The sequence below is a fragment of the Pleurodeles waltl genome, chromosome 4_1, assembly GCF_031143425.1.
Source record: "Pleurodeles waltl isolate 20211129_DDA chromosome 4_1, aPleWal1.hap1.20221129, whole genome shotgun sequence".
NCBI classification, from domain to species: domain Eukaryota; kingdom Metazoa; phylum Chordata; class Amphibia; order Caudata; family Salamandridae; genus Pleurodeles; species Pleurodeles waltl.
This window is the reverse complement of record NC_090442.1, coordinates 547,356,456-547,374,505: the sequence shown is the minus strand read 5'-3', so window position 1 is coordinate 547,374,505 and position 18,050 is coordinate 547,356,456. Positions and strand designations below refer to the sequence as shown.

Genomic DNA, 18,050 nt, shown 5'->3' with positions numbered 1-18,050 from the left:
GGCGACCACCCAAGGCTATCAGATCTAACAGCAGCATATGACAAAAAATTAACCAGGATATTTCTAGGCCTCTTATGCCCTGGATTTATTCTAAAAGGTTTGCAATGTACTCTTTGGATCTCTGCTTCTAGATCTATGGAGGAGGTCATCCGAGGGAAGGCTTTAGTCTAAAGATCCACCACAAACAGCATTACATCAGTCCCCTCTGCACCTTCCTTAACATCTGAAAGCCCAATGTTGTGCCTAGTGGGGTGTCTGGCAATTCATTGTGTAAGGGCAGGCCACTAGCCTTTAAAACGTAAATGTCAGGCCCTCCACCCTTCCAGCCCAGGAAGACACATTCAATATGAAGATGAGTGCAGGTGTGAATGAGTGTCCTGTGTTTGTGATTGTCTGGGTGAAATGCACAAGGGAGCTGTCAACCAGCACAGGCGTTGAATGGAAACAGGCTGTAAGGCACACATCGTTTTTAAGTGCAGAGAAATGCTCACTTTATAGAACTGGCATTCCTAAAATAGTAATATAAAATGCAACCTCACCAATAAGCAGGATTTTCTATTACCATTCTGGCTATACTTAATATGACCTGGTACCCCTTTCAGATCAGGATCTACCACTCAAAAAGTATATGAGGGCAGCCCTAATGCTAGTTTGTTAAAAGGAGCAGTCCTCCCAGTAGTGGAAAACAAAATTAGAAATGTTCCCCTACCAAGATATGTAAAACACATATGTACACGCCCTGCCTTTTACCTTCATAGCACCCTGCCCTATGGGTTACCCAGGGCCCACCTTAGGAGTGACATATATGTAGAAAAAGGGGAGTTTAAAGCTTGGCAAGTACTTTTAAATGCCAAGTCAAAGTAGCAGTGAAACTGCACATACAGGCCTTGCCATGGCAGGCCTGAGACATGGTTAAGGGGCTACTTATGTGGGTAGCACAAACAGTGCTGCAGGCCCACTAGTAGCATTTAATTTTCAGGTACTGGGCACATGTAGTGCACTTTACTAGGGACATATACATAAATCAAATATGCCAATTGGGCATGAACCAATGTTACCATGCTTAATGGAGAGAACATATGCACTTTAGCACTAGTTAAGAGTAATAAGGTGCAGAGAGACCTAAAAACAGTGTCAGAAAAGTTGAGGAAGGCAGGCAAAAAGTTGAGGGGGCGACCACCCAAGGCTATCAGATCTAACAGCAGCATATGACAAAAAATTAACCAGGATATTTCTAGGTCTCTTATGCCCTGGATTTATTCTAAAAGGTTTGCAATGTTCTCTTTGGATCTCTGCTTCTAGATCTATGGAGGAGGTCATCTGAGGGAAGGCTGTAGTCTAAAGATCCACCACAAACAGCATTACATCAGTCCCCTCTGCACCTTCCTTAACATCTGAAAGCCTAATGTTGTTCCGCCTTGAGTTATTCTCAGTTCTTTCTAACTTCTTGCTCAGCTCCCTTTTCCTACCCCTCAGCAAGGATATCTCCTGTGTGTTTACTCTCACAGTCAAGCTTAGCTCCTGCACCATACTTTCTAAAGCACCAGTCCAGAGTCAAACTTGACATTTTCTCTTCCAGACTCAAACATGTAGCCTGTATTTTTCTCCGGTTAGCTTTAGAGGTTGCAAAGCGTCCCTTAATCTCTTGTGACATCTAAGTAAACATATCCTGGACCGCCCCCCAGCCAGCTGAGCTGCTACCACCACTGCCTGATGCCTGCTCCATTGATAAAGGTTGCAGAGAAATCTCCAACCTCTATACTCTTCCAACTACTTCATATCTTCTATTACCGCTACCTTGGAGTAAACTCATTTCTTCCAATGGTGTAAATCTGTTTGCAGTTAATACATCTGGGTGTATTGTGGGGGTACCTTCTATCACTTCTTCCACTTCCACTTCTGTCTGACCTTAAGTCCTACACCCCTCACTCTTATCCTGAGTCACCACCTTACCATCTCCCCCTAAAGTCCCTACTCTGCTCATTTACCTTAAAATAAGACCTCAGTGAGGTTATTACTTTAGAGCATCTGGTAGCCGTGTCACTGTTTCTTTTTATTAACACGGGGTCCTTCCTTGATGGGTGTTTGTCAACAGGCTTCTTAGTGCACTGGTAGGGTAAGCCATGTTAGCTGCTTAATGTGGAGACTATCCTTCCTTTACCAACAACAACTCAATAGTCAGACTCCCCTTGCAATTAGGTCTTTGACCTTAATCTATACTTTTTGCCAAATGGCTCTTCACCCAGAGTTTGCCTGCCCGTGTTGAAGCCCATGTACTTTCCTAGAACTCCTCTTGATTCCCCAAGTGTAGCTTTGCCCCCCAGTTGCTGACTTCCATCTTCCACAGGCTCTGCAGCTACTGCCTTAGTCAGCCATATCCCTCTCGCTTGGTTTGAAGTAGTACCACCAAACCTGTCCTGCCCTTGCTCACCAGGTGGCGCTGTTCCCTCAGCCTCCTGTTTCCAACAACTGTGCTGACTCTACCAGAGTTGACCCTGATCGCAGAAAGGAACGCTGAGCTGCTCCAGCACTTCTGAGACCAAAAGGCTGAAATCACTTTGCTTAGTAGGGAGGACAACAAGTTATGTCATGCTTTCTGAGGTGTCTCAAGGCTCCTGTAGGTGGAGCTCCCAACCTGCTACTCTAGCTGGCCACCATTTTATAACCGGATAAGAATCCCATGCAATGCCAGTCATATTGGCCGATTTCACTGGTGAATTGTGATTATACATTTTTCAGTTGCATCCTTTGTGTAATGTTGTGGGGGCTAACTAATGAAGCTCAGAAGGGTTTTCTACTCTACCTGAAAGGCAGATGAGAGATCTCACTCATACATTATTAGGATCAATAGTTCTTGCTATCACTCAAGTGTCTCTCTGAGCGGTAGTTACTCTTGACGCAGCCAAAGTGTTTGATCATGTCATTTGGAAATTCCTGGCTGGAGCACTAAAATGGTTCAGAACTTGAGATGAATTCCAGAATGTGTTGAGCAAGATTTACAATGCTCCATAGGTCCGGATCTTAATTAAAGGTAGCCTTACTTTCCAAGTTGGTATGGGTAGGAGGACCATGCAGGTTTGCCCCCTGTCTCCAATTCATTTCAACCTTTCTATTGAACCACTGGCACAAAGTTTGAGGTCTAATAGTAGAATCAAGCCATTCACAGTGGGCACCTTTTTTTTAGAAAAATAGCCTTGTATGCAGATAATTTGATGTTGTATACCTCAAACAAAGAAGAGGCCCTACCGTGTCTGATGGAGGAGGTCACATCATTTGGAAAGTTGTCCAGCTATGAAATAAATGATAGCAAAACTGAGATAATGGTTTGGAATCAGGACCATCAGGCAATTCACGTCTGAAATGAAATGAGGTATTTGGGGCTAGCAATACTAACAAATATGAAAAGGTTCCCATAGGTGAATGTGAAGAGGGTTTTAAAAGAGGTATACATGATTCTAAAAAAGTGGCAGAATCTCTCTCTCACTTTGTATGGCTCAGTAAAGTTGTTTAAAATGTCTATTTTACAAGTTTTCATAATTAATTGACAACATACCACTAGAGTTTGATAAGAGAGTTTTTATGAAAATACAGGTGAGAATTATATCTTTTATTTGGGCTTATAAGGGGGTCAGACTCTCATGGAAGAAGCTGAGAAGGAGAAGAGGGAGCAGAGGATTGGGGCTTCTGGACTTTCAACTATATTGCTGGCATCCCAACTGAAGAACAGTAGGATGCTTATGATCCTCCCAGACAGCTCATTGCTGGGTCTTATTTATACCGCAGTAGTGATGGTCTGCCTGAGATGGGTTTCATGTATAAGTTTGGAGCTCCCAAATTCTTCATTAAAGTCTGGTTTAAGTGCTTGAAGGCTGTAGCAAAAATGTGGTACAGGGTTCAGTCTCTTTTGGGGATACCATACTATACTCAACGGGGACTCCCGAGTGCTCCTGGGTGCTTGTTAGATAGTTTGGCAAGACCCCTGAAGGAGGCCAGTATAGTATATTGGGGGCAGGTGATAGAAGGGGCAAGGTCTTGACTTGGGATGCCTGGCAGGAATTGACTGATGGAAAACTTTCTAGGTTTAAGTTCTACCAGATAGCTGCATGGCTTAAAAGCGAGAGGATGATTGTTTGCGAAGTAAACCCAATGGAGAAGGATTTTTTAGGATCTGAAACCAAGAAAGAAGGAGGTCTCATGCTTGTATGGATGCGGTGGGGAAAAAAATGCAACCTCCTCATCTGGTCTAGGAAGGATACTTGCGGAGTTGGAAGAGTTCAATCAATCAATCAATCAATCAATCAGGGATTTGTAAAGCACACTACTTACCCGTGAGAGTCTCAAGGCGCTGAGGAGGGGAGGGTGGAGAAGGCAGGGGGGAGGTGTTGCTACTGTTCGAACAGTCAGGTCTTGAGAAGTTTTCTGAAGGTAAGGAGGTCTTTGGTCTGTTGCAGGTGGGTGGGAAGAGTGTTTTGGCGGCGAGGTGCGAGAATGATCTACTGCCAGTTGTAGTTCTGCAGACACGTGGGACGGTTGCGAGGTTGAGCTCGGAGGAGTGGAGATGCCGGGTCGGGGTGTAGAAGGAGAGTAGTCTGTTAAGGTATTCTGGCCTGGTTGTTGTGCAGTGTTTTGTGAGCATGGGTGAAGAGTTTGAAGGTGATTCTCTTGTTGACTGGGAGCCAGTGCAGGTTTTTCAGGTGGTCTGTGATGTGGTAGTGGCGGGGGATGTCCAGGGTGAGGCGTGCGGAGGGGTTCTGGATGTGCTGCAGCCTCTTCTGGATTATGGCCATGGTTCCTGCATAGAGGGCATTGCCGTAGTCGGTTTGCTGCTTACGAGGGCTTGGGTGACTGTTCTTCTGGTTTCGGTGGGTATCCATTTGTAGATCTTTCAGACAATGCAGAGGGTGTTGAAGCAGGAGAAGGAGATGGCATTGACTTGCTGGGTCATGGGTAGTGAGGGGTCCAAGATGAATCCTAGGCTGTGTGCGTGTTCAGTTGGAGTCGGATCGGTTCTGAGAGTGGCAGGCCACCAGGAGTCATCCCAAGTGGAGGGGGTGGAGCCAAAGATGAGGACTTCCGTCTTGTTGGAATTGAGTTTGAGGCATCTGCTCTTCATCCATTAGGCGATGGCCTTCATTCCTTCACGGAGGTAGGTCTTGGCGGAGTCCTTGGTGAGGGAGAGGATCAGCTGGGTGTCATCGGCGTATGAGATGATGTTGAGGTTGTGGGATCGGGCGATGTTAGCGAGCGGGGCCATGTAGACGTTAAAGAGGGTCGGGCTGAGGAACGAACCCTGGGGTACGCCGAAGATGATTTGGTGGCCCCCGAGTGGAATAGGGGGAGGCGGACTCTCTGGGTTCTGCCGGTGAGAAAGGAGGTGACCCAGTCAAGTGCTCTGTCGCAGATTCCAGCATTGCTGAGGCGTTTGCGTAGGGTGTGGTGGCAAATGGTGAAAAACGCAGCCGAGAGGTCCAGGAGGATGAGGGCAGTGGTTTCGCCACTGTCCAGTATGGCTCTGATGTCATTGGTGGCAGTGATGAGGGAGGTTTCGGTGCTGTGGTTGCTGCTGAATCTGGATTGGGAAGGGTCCAGGGTGCAGTTCTCCTCTAGGAAGCGGGTTAGTTGTCTGTTGATGGCCTTCTCAATGACTTTTGCTGGGAAGGGGAGCAGGGAGATAGGCCGGAAGTTCTTGAGGTCCTTTCGGTCCGCCTTGGGTTTTTTGAGGAGGGCGTTGATCTCAGCATGTTTCCAGCTCTCCGGGAAGGTGGCAGACTCGAAGGAGCTGTTGATGATCTTCTGTAGTTGGGGTGCAATGACGGAGCTTGCTTTGTGGAGGATGTGGTGAGGGCAGGGGTCAGATGGAGAGCCAGAGTGGATGGTGTTCATGATTTCGATGGTGTCCTTGTCATTGACGGGGGTCCAGGAGAGCAGGAGGTTGGTCAGATGTGAATCAGTGGTGTTGGTGGTTGCTGGGGGGGTCTGGGTGCTGAAGCTGTGATGGATGTCTGCAATATTGTGGTGTAAGTATGAGGCTAGGGAGTCGCAGAGGTCTTGAGATGGTGGGATGTTGTTGGCGTTGGAGCTGGGGTTGGAGAATACCTTCACGGTGTTGAAGAGCTCCTTGTGGCTGTGTGCGTTGTTGTTGATTTGGTCTTTTAAGGCGGTTCTTTTGGCGGCTCACATGAGTTTGTGGTGTCTGCGGATGGCGTTTCTGAAGGCTGTGTGGTTGTCCAGAGTCTGATCTTGGCGCCACTTTCTTTCGAGTCTTCGGCAGCTTTGCTTAGATTCGTGGAGGTCAACGGTAATCCAGAAGGCCTTTCTGTCGATGTGTCTATTGGAGGGATTCTTGATTACAGTGAGAGTATTTGCACAGGTGTTGACCCATTGCCTGAAGTTGGGGGAAGCTGCATCTGTGTCGGTGGTGTCGATGGGTGGGTTCTGGGAGAGGATCGCGATAAGTTGGTCTTTTGTGACCTTATTCCAACTGCGGTGGGGAATCCGTTGTGGGTGGTGTTGTGATGCAGCAGCGGTTTTGTCCAGAGGAGTTTGGTGGTGTGGCTGAAAGAGACGTGATGTTTATGAATCAATTCTTGTACAACCTATACATCCACTTCAAGCAATAGTTTGAATGGAACTGAAGACAGGGAAACTACCACCAACAGAGCTACAGAAAGGACCTACAGGGAGAGTTGTCTACTGACCTTTAGATTTTAAATAAAATGTTGAGACAGTGGGTGTTGAAAGAGATATTGATAAATCACTCATCATTCTAGTAAATGTTGTGCTCACCAAAAATGGAAAAAAATCTGGCAAGAGTAAGTGGATATTAGGGAAGTGAAAAAGCCACATTATACTTGAAAGAAAATAATGCTTTTGACAAAAATGTTAATATTAATGGAGATGTAAGTTGTATTGATGAAGAGATATTATACTTAAGTGGATAGATTGAAAAAGTGGATAAACAGAAATCATAAGAAGTATATGAGTACTACAGCATCCATCCACTTCATTCCAAAGGAGCTACTGGTGATGCCATTGATCTGTTTCAAATTAATCAAGCTAAAGGAGCTCTAAAGAGTGTATGGGAAAAATGTTTAGAGGCTCTCTGTTTTCCACAGCTATTTCCCACTGGAGTAGGTGGCCGATATGATGGGCGGCCTGTTCAAAGATCATCAGCTGAATACAGGTCAACAAGACTATAAACAGAGGACCCCAGGTTTCACCAGTGTATTCCTTATATATTCCATCTATTCTTTAAGAGTGACTTGTCAGGACTGTCTTATACTGCAAACCACATTCTAAAGACAGTAGTTGATCTGAAAAATCTCTCTGCAAGAGAGTTTGTTGACAAAGTACAAGGTAAGGACGAAAACCCGGAATACTACTTAATTAATTTGATGCCATGTCAATGTGGTACCAACAAATATGGGTACCATTATCATTGAGAACATAAATGTATGCTGCAAAATTCAGGTACACCCACTTGGTTTGTCACACTTAGTTGCGCAGAGTATGCATGGGATGGTTTACTTGAGTTTATAAGAGAAGCAAAGTCTAAAATTAAGGATATTAATTCGAAGACAGCAGAAGAACTTTGCTCTTTGGATCCTGCTAATGTGTAAAGGCATTTTAATCACAAGTTTTAAGCCATGCTGGGTTTCATATGCAATAAAAGAAATCCTCCTCTTGGCGAAGCTACAGATTTCTTTTGGCATAAAGAGTATCAAGCAAGAGATGCATTGACATTTGGACCTGACAGTGATGACTCTGTACTGTCTTTTATAGAACAGTGTGTTACATTTACCATTCCAAAAGACAGTGATGACAAAGGCCTAGAACAACAAGTTCTACGGTTTCAAACACATAGATGTGGCAATTATTGTTGTCACAGATACAGATGTACATTTCTACAAGGTGTCATTTTGAAATTCCAAGTCCTATCATTTCCAAAGGAAGAGTGAACAGCTTTTTATCTGTAGTCAGACATACACTGACATGAAAATCACCAAAAGATTTGTGTAATCTCACAGGAGTAGCGGTCTCCAACTAGATTAACAAATATAATTCTGTCATTCTAAAATTATGTAATGCAAATATTGTTTTACAGTTTGTTGCAGACATTGCTGTTGCTTGCCATGTCACTAAATACATTACAAAATCAGAGAAGACAGAGATGATAGAAAAGTGGGATGAGATTTCTGCAGAAAAATCTTTAACCATGAAATTATAAAGGTTCAGCTTGAAAATGCTTTTGCATAGAGAGATAAGTTCCCATGAGTGCTTTGACAGGTTCAGCTAGCGTGTACTCAATGTCTAGAGGAATTGCTTTGGTCAGTTTAGGCCGTGCCAATATGTGAAACAGTCTTGAAGTCTTTCCCAGAAATTCAGTACCAAGCCGAGTTTGATTGGGAGAGCACAGATATAGTAAAAACAAATATGTTGGATACTTACTGTCCAAGAAGAAGTCCACACCTACAAAACATGTGTCTTTATCAGATTCTGCAACACTATAGGTACAGAAACATTGTGATAAAAAATGTAGATGAGGGGAAATATGCTGTACTTGGTTGCAACAGTTGTTTGGTTCGACATGCAAAAGGTACTTACTAGGCCATAGAACACCTAGGACCTGATTTAGATCTTGGCTGTGATACCACCAATCCGCCAAGGCGGCGGACCCAAAAACACCATCAAATTGATGGTGTTCTGCCTGCTGTATTTAGATGTATTGCGGCTGAGCTGTAGACCGCCACAATGGAATACTCTTCCTAGCTGTCAGGCAGGTTCCCGCTGACCATATTTAGATGTTAGTCATGCAGGCCGTGTACTGCCAAAAGATTGCTGATGGAGGGAGGCCATCATTGGACTCAATGGACATCGGACAATGGCTATGGAATAGAGGTAAGTCACACACACTATACCTTAGACATGTGTCCACCTGTACAACACACACCACAACACCATATGCACACAATTATCCTTTGCCATTCCAACACCCCACAACAAGTACGTGCCAAAAACACACATTACCATACATCCATGACACAACACATGCACACCATGGACATTGTACCCACACATGACACAACCACAATGTTCAAGACAATTACACACTCATTTACACAAACACACTCACACACATGCACAACTACACATATCACAACAGCCACTGCCACACAACAACAACACCAATCTGAACTTTGCAAACACCAACATAACACACAACTAAACATACAAAACAACATCAGAACCATATGCAGGTGGCACACATACTGACAGAAAGACATTACCCACACCAGCCCCCTACACCTCAATCAGCCAATCACATTGAACACATACATACATCTACAGACCCACATGCACAATGGGAAGCACAACATCACAGGTACAGGTGCCCTTGCAATGTGCACACATGGGCACATTTGACAAGTGTGATTGTACCATCATGGTGATGCTAGCATTCATTTAGCAATGTGTATGTGCACGGCATGTGTCTTGTAGCAGTGTGTCACCATCTATGTCGGGCCCCTTGATGTGATGTCCTGACATTTGCATGTCAGAGTAAGTTTAAAAAATCACTGTGACATGTATATGACTGTAGTTGTCCTGAACTCGTATATGGTGCCCACATAATATACACAGCCGATGCAGGTTCCCTACCTTTGAGTCTGAGGAATGGGGGGAGTCGTGTTCTCTCCATCATCCAGTGGTAGAAGCAATGGAAGGTCTTGTCCAGTCATGTCCAGTTGAAAATCAAAGTAGAACCGGGAAAAAAAGGTTTATTTTTTACCTCATCCCCCCCCAACCTGCCAACTCATGTATGGAGGTTGGACTACCACAGTTTGCTTGGCAGTAAGGCACATCCAAATCAGTAGAGGTGGTTGGAGTTCCACTGCCAGCTACTATTTATATCAACACAGGTGTAGTTTTTTGGGGGAGACGACAGGACTAAATCAAATCAAACATTTATAAAGCGCGCTACTCACCCGTGAGGGTCTCAAGGCGCTAGGGGGAGGGGGTTACTGCTGCTCAAAGAGCCAGGTCTTGAGTTGCCTCCGGAAAGCGAGGTGGTCCTGAGGTTGGTGGGGAGGGAATTCTATGTCTTGGCCGCCAGGTAGGAGAAGGATTTCCCACCTGCCGTGGTGCGGTGGATGCGAGGGACGGCGGCGAGTGCGAGGTTGGCGGAGCGAAGTTGACGGGTGGGCGTGTAGAAACTGAGGCGACGGTTGAGGTATTCGGGTCCCTTGTTCTGGAGGGCTTTGTGTGCGTGGGTGAGGAGCCGGAAGGTGATCCTTTTGTTGACGGGAAGCCAGTGCAGGTGTCTCAGGTGGGCGGAGATGTGGCTGTTGCGGGGTATGTCGAGGACGAGGCGGGCGGAGGCGTTTTGTATTCGCTGCAGACGTTTCTGGAGTTTAGCGGTGGTTCCTGCGTTTAGGGTGTTTCCGTAGTCCAGGCGGCTCGTGACATGGGCGTGGGTCACAGTCTTTCTGGTGTTGACGGGGATCCAACGGAAGTTCTTTCGGAGCATGCGGAGGGTGAGGAAGCAGGAAGATGATACGGCGTTGACTTGTTTGGTCATGGTGAGAAGTGGGTCCAGGATGAAACCGAGGTTGCGTGCGTGGTCTGTGGGGGTTGGTGCGGTGCCAAGGGCCGTAGGCCACCAAGAGTCGTCCCAGGCGGAAGGGGTGTTTCCGAGGATGAGGACTTCCGTTTTGTCTGAGTTCAGTTTCAGACGGCTAAGTTTCATCCATTCTGCGACGTCTTTCATTCCATCTTGCAGGTTGGTCTTGGCGCTGGTGGGGTCCTTGGTGAGGGAGAGTATCAGCTGAGTGTCGTCAGCGTAGGAGGTGATGTTGATGTTGTGTTTGCGTACGATGTCGGCGAGGGGGCTCATGTAGACATTGAAGAGAGTCGGGCTGAGCGAGGAGCCTGGTGGGACGCCGCAGATGATCTCAGTTGGGTCTGAGCGGAACGGTGGGGGGTAGACTCTTTGGGAGCGGTTGGAGAGGAAAGAGGTGATCCAGTCCAGGGCCGGTCTTTGGATACCGGTGGAGCGGAGGCGGGATATTAGGGTTCGGTGGCAGACGGTGTCAAAGGCAGCCGAGAGGTCGAGGAAGATGAAGGCGACTGTTTCTCCTTTGTCCATCAGAGTTCTGATGTCTTCTGTGACTGAGATGAGGGCGGTTTCTGTGCTGTGATTGGCTCGGAATCCGGACTGAGAGGGGTCGAGTAGGTTGTTGTCTTCAAGGAAGTTGGTAAGTTGCTTGTTGACGGTCTTCTCTATGACTTTGGCAGGGAAGGGGAGGAGCGAGATGGGGCGGACGTTCTTCAGGTCGCTGGGGTCCGCCGTAGGTTTCTTCAGTAGCGCGTTGACTTCTGCATGTTTACAGCTCTTACGATGGAAGAAGGTGGCGAGGGAGTTGCAGAGGTCTTGTGAGGGCGTGATGGCGTTGGCGTTGGCATTAGGATTGGAGAGCTCTTTGACAATGTTGAAGAGTTCTTTGCTGTTGTGAGTGTTCTTGTCCAGTCTGTCTGTAAAGGAAGTTCTTTTGGTGTCGCGGATCAGTTGGTGGTGTTCGCGGGTGGCGTTTTTGAGGGCAGACATGTTTTCTGCGGTGTGGTCCAGGCTTTCTCGAGGGTGCAGCAGTTTTTTTTAGATTCCTTGAGGGTGTCTGTGAACCAAAGAGGTTTCCTGGTGGTGGTCTGTTTTGGGAGGCGTCTGAGGGGTGCGAGGTTGTCCGCGCAGTTGGTGATCCAATGCATGAGGCTGAGGGCTGCGTCGTTAGGGTCGGTGGAGAAGGTGGGTTGGTTGTCGCTGAGAGTGGAGCGAAGCTGTTCCGTGGGGGTTTTGTTCCAATGTCTGCGTGGGATGGGTTGTGTGCGGAGGTGGAGAGTCTTGCGTCGGAAGGTGAAGTGGACACATCTGTGGTCGGTCCAGTGTATTACGGAGGAGTGGCTGAAGGATACGTGGTTGCTGGCGGAGAAGATGGGGTCGAACGTGTGTCCGGCGATGTGGGTGGGGGTGTTCACCAGTTGCTTGAGACCGAGGTTGATGAGGTTGTCGAGCAGGGCGGTGGTGTTGGGGTCGTTGTTCTGCTCCAGGTGGAAGTTGAGGTCACCGAGGAGGATGTAGTCCGGCGAGGCAAGGGCGTGCGGGAAGATGAAGTCAGTGATAGATTCGCTGAAGAGGGCGCGTGGTCCAGGGGGTCTGTAGATGAGAGTTCCTCTGAGGGTGGTCCTGGGGTCGGTGTGGATCTCGAAGTGCAGGTGTTCGGCGGCGAGGGGGGTGTCTTCGGTGGAGGTGGTGACATTGATGGAGTCCTTGTAGACGATGGCGATTCCTCCACCGACTTGGTTGATGCGGTCTCTCCTGGAGATCTTGTAGCCGTCGGGGATGGCTATGGCGATGTCGGGGCCGAAGAGGCGGTCATCCAGGTCTCAGTGATGAAGGCAACGTCCGGTGCGGTGGAGTCCAGTAGGTCCCATAGTTCAATGACTAATGCAGGCTTTCGCCTACGGGACCATGATTATCTAAATCTGGTGGGTGGTCCGCCAATGCAGAGGATGGGTTTTCAGTCAGAAAACCGATGGTAGGACCATTACCACCAACATCTAAATCAGGCCCTTAGTTGTCAAACTCCTGTAAAAATGAGTTTTTCTACTTAGCACTTCTGCAACTGTTCTAGCCTTGGCATTCTGAAACGCAGTTGCTCGGACAGTATGACTGCTATGAAGATTCTTTTAACCCTGCAAAAGATAGCATTCGGAGTTCAGTCTTTCCCACCTACCTGAAAATGTTAAATAATGAGATTGAACAATTAAAAACTATTGCTACTGGGATAGCAAAAGCCAGTTCACAAAGCAGCCAAAGCTCCGGTCTAAGTCAAGATTCTCTTGGACAGCCAATAATTGAAAATGAAGCTGCTATTGCAATGAAAGAGGTGGAGACTGCAATGCAACTTCCAAGACAAGAAAATGTTGATTTGGAACACTTAAGCCCTCATTATGACATTGGCGGCAAATGCCGCCTACCGCCATGGCGACAGCTGCCAACATACCGTCGCTGTGGCTAGCGACCGTCCATGGAATTATGACGGTAGCTGGAATTCTGCCAGAAGGCTGGTGGAATTCCGGCAACGGTCATGGCGACAGAGAGTGGTAAGGTGGTGCCAGCAAAACACTGCCTACCGTATCATGTTCCATGATACTGCCTGGCGGTGCTTTGCTGGCGGAAGCTGCTGCTGGCAGCAGCGCCACATCCTGTCTCCTGCTGGAGAACCCCCTGCAAGCAGGTAAGTCGGGTTCTCCGACAGGAGAGGGGGGTGAGGGGTGTTGTGTGCGTGTGTGGGTGTGTGTGTGACTGTGTTTGAATGCATGCATGCGTGTGTAATGTGTGTGTGCATGAGTGGGTGTGTGTGTACGTGCATATTGTATTGTGTGATTGCATGTGTGCCTGGATGTATGTTTGTGAGTGTTGCTGTGAGTGTGTGTGAATATATGCATGTGTGGGTGAATGTGTGTATGCAAGTGTGTATGGTTGTGTATGTATGTACGTGTATGTGTGTATATGCGTGGCGGTTGGGGGGAGAGGAAGGGTGGGGTAGGACTCTGGGAAGGGGTTTGGGGAGACCCCAAACAGTGCCTGGGAAGGAATTCCTGGGCACTGATAGTGCCTACCTCCATGGTTTCCTTGCGGTACAGAAACTATGGAAACCATGGCGATGGGTGTGGTCAAAATGCCATGGACAGCCTAGTGACAGCCACCGGGCTGTAAACTGTAGTCTACAGCCCGGCGGTCGTTACCGCCGTGGTGGTCGGTGTGTTAACTTAGCAGTTTGGATTTGGTCAAACCGCCAATGTCATAACAGTAGAGGTATGTACCGCCAGCCTGTTGGCGGTAATACTTCCACTATTGCACCGACCGCCAGGGTCGTAATGGCCCCCTTAGTTGGACAACTGAAAGAAATCTATATGGAAGTGAAAAAAAAATAGAGCATGGATTAATCACAAAAACGATCAATGGAAATGTTTTTAAGCCAATTCTATTATATGTCAGCGGTCAAGCTGACACTGGGAACAGCTTTTTAAGATGTCACCACTTATCTACAAAGGATAACAGACTATGGCGGTCATTCTGACCGCGGCGGTCGGCGGTCACCGCCCACCAAGCCGTTCCCGCCGAAAGACCGCGGCGGCCATTCCGGCTTTCCCACTGGGCCGGCGGGCGACCGCCAGAAGACCGCCGGCCGGCCCAGCGGGACAGCCCCTTCAACAATGAAGCCGGCTCGGAATGGAGCCGGCGGAGTTGAAGGGGTGCAACGGGTGCAGTGGCACCCGTCGCGATTTTCACTGTCTGCTAAGCAGACAGTGAAAATCTTTGTGGGGCCCCCCTGGGGCCCCACGGCACCCGTTCCCGCCATCCTGGTTCTGGCGGTGGACACCGCCAGAAACAGGCTGGCGGGAAGGCGGTCGGAATCCCCATGGCGGTGCTGCAAGCAGCGCCGCCATGGCGGATTCCCTGGGCCAGCGGGAAACCGGCGGGAAACCGCCGGCTCCCCTTTTCTGACCGCGGCGGTCAGAATCGCCCAGGAAGCACCGCCAGCCTGTTGGCGGTGCTTCCGCTGCCCTCCGCCATGGCGGTCATGGACCGCCAAGGTCAGAATGACCCCCTATATTTGTCATTTGTAGTAATAGCACCTTCTGGATTAGCTGCACACAGCATTAAAGAGATTGCCTTGCATTGACTACTTATGCCACCTGTAGAATACAATAATAAACTGGAGTATCAAAAGTTATCCGGTAAAGTTTGTCACAAAGTTTACAGAGTTGTGAAGAAATTGAAACCTTTAATCATTGATGAGGTGAGCATGGTCTCAAACTTAATGCCTGCCTTTGTCCACTTGAGAATGCAACGGATACTGAAGACAAAGTATGAGGTACTTTTTGGAGGAAAGCATGTAATTGTTTTCAGTGCTTTATTACAAATTATACCCATGAAAGGACAGCATGTGTTCAAGACACTTCTACATGAAGAAACTCGAAATTCTTTAGGAAGCATTGGAAATGTAAATATTTGGATACATTTCCAATACATAAAAATACCTAGAAATATGCGTAAAGTATTTGACATGGAATACGCAAATGTTCTGAAGGATATTAGAGTCGAAGTTCAAGCGAACGAAGGAAAACGTTGCTTGGAAAGAACACAATTCCTTCAAAAAATTGCGTATCACATCTAAAAATCCATTGTGTGTCTAATGCTTGCTCTTCAGGAATTTCCCTCTTTTAATGAACAATTAATACAACTGGAGAAAGAAGATATTTTGGCTCTCACAGCAATTGATAAAATGGAATACCAGGGAGTGACAGTACTGTTAACTGCAAAACTGCAATCAAAATTGGATTTATTGGAAAAGTCTGTTTCTAAATCTGCGGGATTAGAGAAATGTTTACATGTTTGCAAAAACTATACAGCATATTTGCTGTGTAATTAAATGTTGAGGAAGGATTAGTTAATGGCGCCATGGGTAAAATAATTGATTTCATTTTTTTTCTGAAACCAGAATGATGTTGAATATCTAGCAATTAAATTTGATCAACTTGAAGGTGTAAAACAGATAGCAAGGTCTGTTGAGTGTTTCTTGCTTATAAAAGGCATGTATGTTCAGAGGAAGCAGTCCCCAGAGTCTCCAGCATATGCTGTAACAATCCATAAATCTCAAGGTTTAAGGGTAGATGCAGCATTCATTAACACTGCTAGTGCTTCTTTAAGGAAGGTATGTCTTATGTAGCATTGTCACAGGTTAGAAATTTGTCTAGTTAGTATCTCATAGAGTTTAATGACAGTAAAGTAAATTCAAGTTATGTCAAAGAGTACAACTGTTTGAGAAGTGTGTATGCTACTCATTTACAAAAAGTCTATAATCCGAATTAAAGTAAAGGTTTCAAAAGGTCACAGAGAAATTCCTGAGTAAAAGTGGAAAAAAGAGAACAAAAAAATTCTGAAGGAAAAAATACCAGAACATGCTGGCTGGTTAAATTGTTTGTTACCAGTTGGCAAACCCCCCTGGAGTCAATTGTTATGCCAATGTAATTCTCAATACACATTGGTTTTTACCTCATCTGGTTCATGCAATTGAACAGAAAAAGTTAAAAGATTGGGCTCTGAACTCTTTACCTTCTTAGGACGATTGTACAGTGATAGAACAAAAATGTATTCTGCATCTTGTATTAAAGATCTTGCAGCTCTATGCACAGGATCTGTTCACTTCACACAAAACACTCAAGAAGGCGTACAAGAGTTTTTGATGCTACTATTTGGTATCCTAGAAGGAGAGTACCTATTGATAACCTATTTGGACTTAGAAAATGATCTTACTGTGAACATTGTTCTTTTTCTTCAAAAACACAAATAGATTCGGAATGATTGATCTAATTAACTTTACCAAACTGTAAACCTGTCAGCTTTGACAAAATTGATTAAAGAAGCATCACAGAATAAACCCTGCACAAAATGTCAATCAGATCTTCTATCAACTTGGAATATAAGAAGAAGTGGCAAATATACAATCCTAATTTTACAGTGATGTACAACAGATGGAAGTAAATTAATAAACACAAATTACAAATTTTAAAGCTGGACAAGTCTTTATATATGGTAAAACATAGCTGTATAGATATTGTTTTTTATGAAGAACTATTACATTTGGGTACTACACCTTCTACTTAAAAATACAACTGGAAGGACAAAGTATAACAGCAACCTTACATTCAAGCAAAGATTACCTTATAAACTACCAAATTCCTACCTTCTGTTTCCTGAACCAAAATACTAATGCAGATTACTACACAAAATGAAATAGTATACTCCTAGGACATCTAATACAATCACTTAAAGCATCATAAGGCCTACCAAGGGTGATGTCTACACACGAGATTCAAAATTCTTATACACACTTACTCCAGGAACAAAACAACAAAGATACCACTAAACTGGAAACAGAGATCACAAACTAAAAACAAGCATTTGCATTGCAACAGGTCTTGCATTTCTCCGAGTTAGAGCTATTAGCAGTTGTAAACTCCCAACCAGACTTTTCTTGCCACATTAAACCTATCGGCAAAAGTGCAATTACCTGTGTAACAGGCAAAAGTGCAATTGACTATGTAACAGGGTCGATGTCATGTAAAGCGCTCAACTTCTGCCAAACGAGATTGCGCTGCGAAAAAAGATAAAAAGTAGTCCACAAACCGGACGGGAAACACCAAGCCTCACATGTTTTCAGTACTTGGTCGCTGCGCTCGAGGAGGGCTAACCACCGGAAAAGTCATGACATATGCATACCTTCCACTAATGAAAGCAAGCAGATTTTGAAAGTGAAGCCCACAAACTAATGAAAGACACTGACGTGACATGGGCGGGGCTCCGAGCCCTTTTCTAACTACTAATGCATCTCGCAAGCGAAACGCATGCGCAAGCGCATGAGAAGCACGCTCAACCCTAAAAGTGGTGTTCTATGTGGGTTGGGGCATTGGGCCTCTGGCAATGAGTTCATGTCTGACTTCCCAAGGGGAGCCTGTGCAGGTGCGATTAGGAGCAGCAGGCTCCGGGCGGTGGGCTTGGTGAGCAGAAGAGAGCTGAAACTGCAGCTTTTCCTGCCTACGGTCATACCACCCTTAATGCGCCGATCTTGAAAACTAAGAAGGGTCGGGCCTGGTTAGTACTTGGATGGGACACTGCCTGGGAATACCAGGTGCTGTAGGCATTTCGCCTCTCGCAGACACTAGGTGCTGCACGTCTTAGCTCAACTACACAGCTTCCTCGATAATTTCATTTTCCACTTTTTATTTCCTGCACTCTTATTTTTCCTGTCTTAAAAAAAGAAATAAAAAAGAACAGCAATAACACTAAAATACACACTTTCCACAATTATTCTGCACTTTACACTCGGCCCAAGCTGAAGAATACATTTGCTCCACGACGGGCAAAGGAATCCCGAGCTAAGGCTTTGCTTTCTTGTGGTTAAGCATATGCGTGAGGTCTTAAGACCAGA

At 46.2% G+C, this 18,050-nt stretch overlaps 1 pseudogene; it reads left to right on the top strand.

The window, feature by feature from the left end:
- Positions 1–17,654: 17,654 nt before the first annotated feature.
- Positions 17,655–17,762, top strand: LOC138288688 (5S ribosomal RNA; annotated as a pseudogene).
- Positions 17,763–18,050: the final 288 nt, after the last annotated feature.